Raw genomic sequence first — 3,946 nt, forward strand, 5'->3', positions numbered from 1 at the left:
GCTTAAGCAAAAGGTATTGATGAGGCATTTGCTACCCCATGGGAGGAATTCAAAGGGGCCCTGATTGAAGAATATTGCCCTAGGACCGAGATCCATAAGATGGAGATTGAGTTTATGCAGTTGAAGGTCGTGGGAAACGATCTCGATGGGTACAATCGTAGATATTTGGAACTAGCCCTGATGTGTCCTACCATGGTCACCCCGGAATTCAAGCGTATGGAGAGATATTTGTGGGGACTTCCTAAGTCCATTAAGGGAAATGTCATCTCGTCCAAGCCACCCAATGTCCCAGAAGTGATGCGCATAGCGCATACTTTAATGAACTAAATTATCATCGATGAACCGGAAAAGGCTAATTCTGAAGCGGGTAGTAGTGAGAAGCGCAAATGGGATAACAACAGGGGAAGGACCTATGATCAAAACCCGGCGAAACGACATGAGGGTTTCAGAGGAAACAACAACGGTGGAAACCCCAATCCGAACACCAACTTAAACCCGAAATACAAGGGAACCTTACCACAATGCAAGCAGTGCTATAAGCACCATACTGGGTATTGTAACGTTGTTTGTGAAAAGTGCCAACGGACTGAACATATCGGTAAAGGCTGCAAGGTCACCACTTTGAATGGGAAGCCGAACACCAATGGACCGAAAAAGTGCTACGAATGCGGACAAACGGGCCATTTCAGAAATGCGTGCCCCAACAAGCGAAAATACGGCGGACCACCACGTGGTAGAGCTTTCAACGTTAATGCAAGGGATGCATGCGAGAATCCCGACTTGGTGACAGGTATATTCACAATCAACAATCTATTAGCTTCTATCTTATTTGATACTGGTGCCGATAGAAGTTATGTATGTAGACATTTTTGCGATAAGATTAATTGGTCGTTAGTCCCGTTAAAAGAGAGTATGCTTGTCGAAGTAGCCAACGGTAAACTTGAAAAAGTTGACACATTAGTCGAGGAGCTATTATCAACATAGCTGGTGCGAAATTCAAAATTGATTTGATACCCATTAAATTGGGAAGTTTTGACGTGATCGTCGGTATGGATTGGTTGACCAAGATAAGGGCCGATATTATCTGTGGAGATAAAGCTCTTCATATACCACAAGGATATGGTGAGCCACTGATCATTTACGGAGAGAGATGTACCTCGAAGCTGAACCTCATTAGTTACGTGAAAGTGTAAAAGATCATGAAGAAGGGACGTCTTGCTGTCCTAGCACACGTGAAAACGATAGAAACTGAGGTGAAGAGCGTGAACGATGTTCGAATTGTGAACGAATTTTCTGATGTCTTCCCAGAGGAATTGCCTGGATTACCGCCACCGAGAGCAATAGAGTTTCAGATCGATTTAGTGCCAGGAGCAGCACCTATAGCTCGCGCACCTTATAGACTCGCACCTTCCGAGATGCAAGAATTACAGAGCCAATTACAAGAACTACTAGACCGTGGATTTATCCAACCAAGTTTCTCGCCTTGGGGTGCACCTGTGTTGTTTGTGAAGAAGAAGGATGGATCCTTCCGTATGTGTATCGACTACTGTGAACTCAACAAATTGACGATCAAGAATCGGTATCCTCTTCCCCGTATTGACGATATTTTTGATCAACTACAAGGATCGAGCGTCTACTCTAAAATCGATTTGCGATCCGGTTATCACTAGTTGAGGGTGAAGGAAAGTGACGTGATAAAAACTGCATTCAGAACCCATTATGGTCATTATGAGTTTCTCGTGATGCCATTTGGTTTGACCAATGCACCTGCCGTGTTCATGGATCTCATGAATCGTGTCTGCAAGCCGTATCTGGAAAAGTTTATTATCGTCTTCATAGATGATATCCTCATCTACTCTAAGAGCGAAGAAGAGCATGAGTAACACCTCCGACTAGTACTTGAACTCTTGAGACATGAGCAACTTTACGCCAAATTCTCCAAGTGTGAATTTTGGTTGAAGGAAGTCCAATTTCTGGGTCATGTTGTGAGTGACCAGGGTATCAAAGTTGATCCCGCCAAGATTGAAGCTATCAGCAAGTGGGAAACCCCCGCTACTCCGACGCACATTCGCCAATTTTTAGGTCTCGTCGGTTACTACCGAAGATTTATTGAAGGTTTCTCTCTGATTGCATGTCCTTTGACTGCGCTGACTCACAAAGGGAAGAAGTTCATTTGGGAACCCGCACACGAATCAGCTTTTCAAACCTTGAAGAAAAAGTTAACCACCGCACCTATCTTATCTCTTCCTGAAGGCAGTGATGACTTTGTTGTTTATTGTGATGCATCGAAAAGTGGTTTTGGTTGTGTACTGATGCAAAGATCAAAGGTTATCGCCTATGCTTCCCGTCAATTGAAGATTCACGAGGGGAACTACACTACTCACGATCTTGAACTTGGAGCCGTTGTCTTTGCGCTCAAATTGTGGAGACACTATCTTTATGGAACTAAGAGTACTATCTTCCTCGATCACAAAAGTCTCCAACACATCTTCAATCAGAAACAACTGAACATGCGACAGCGATGATGGATCGAGACATTGAATGACTAAGATTGTGAACTTCGTTATCATCCTGGCAAGGTCAATGTTGTAGCTGACGCTTTAAGCCGAAAGGAGAGGACGGCACCTCTTCGTGTTAGGGCTCTGAACATCACCATCTATTCAAATCTCAACAGCCAGATCCGAGTAGCCCAAGATGAGGCTCTCAAGGAGGAGAATATATCTCATGAACATTTGAACATTCTTGTCTCTCGATTCGAGGTTAGGGAGTCTGGACTCCAATGTTAATCCGGAAGAATTTGGGTACCTTGTTATGGAGATCTACGGAACCTTATACTTGATGAAGCGCACAAGTTGAGATATTCGATTCATCTCGGAGCGGGCAAAATGTACCACGATCTTAAGGAACAGTACTGGTGGCCGAATCTTAAGAAGGACATTGCAACTTATGTTGGTAAGTGTCTGACTTGCTCGAACGTTAAGGCCGAACATCAGAGGCCTTCTGGGTTACTTCAACAACCGAAAATCCTACAATGGAAGTGGGAAAGGATAACGATGGATTTCATCACCAAGCTACCAAAGACGGTGGGCGGATACGATACCATTTGGGTTATCATTGACCATCTTACCAAATCTGCACACTTCCTAGCTATGAAGGAAACTGATACGATGGAGAGACTTGCTCAATTATACATCAAATAGGTTGTATCTCGTCATGGTGTACCTTTATCGATCATCTCGGATCGCGATCCCCGTTTTGCTTCTAGATTTTGGCGTTCTTTGCAAGAAGCTATGGGAACCCGTTTCGACATGAGTACTGCTTATCACCCACAGACCGACGGGCAAAGCAAGCGAACAATTCAGACTTTGGAGGACATGTTGCGTGCATGTGTTATTGATTTCGGAAAGGCCTGGGAAAGGCATTTGCCACTCGCCGAATTTTCTTACAACAACAGTTATCACTCGAGCATTAATGCCGCACCTTTTGAAGCATTGTATGGCCGCAAGTGCCGATCTCCTATTTGTTGGGCCGAAGTAGGCGAAAAGCAAATCACCGGACCCAAGGTAGTACACGAAACAACGGAGAAGATTGCTCAGATTCAAGCTAGACTTAAGACTGCCCGCGATCGCCAAAAGAGTTATGCCGATCTTAAACGTAAAGACTTTAAATTCAACGTGGGCGACCGTGTAATGTTGAAGGTTGCACCTTGGAAAGGTGTGATTCGTTTTGGAAAACGTGGAAAGTTGAACCCGCGATACATTGGTCCTTTTGAAATTTTGGAGCGTGTTGGACCCGTTGCTTACCATTTGGATCTACCAGCACAATTGAGCTCAGTTCATCCTACCTTCCACGTGTCAAACTTGAAGAAGTGTCTTGCTGCACCCGAACTTATCATACCACTTGAAGAACTTACTATTGATGACAAACTCCACTTCGTGGAAGAGCC

This window comes from Rutidosis leptorrhynchoides, chromosome 7 (genome assembly GCF_046630445.1).
Source record: "Rutidosis leptorrhynchoides isolate AG116_Rl617_1_P2 chromosome 7, CSIRO_AGI_Rlap_v1, whole genome shotgun sequence".
Taxonomy (NCBI): Eukaryota; Viridiplantae; Streptophyta; class Magnoliopsida; order Asterales; family Asteraceae; genus Rutidosis; species Rutidosis leptorrhynchoides.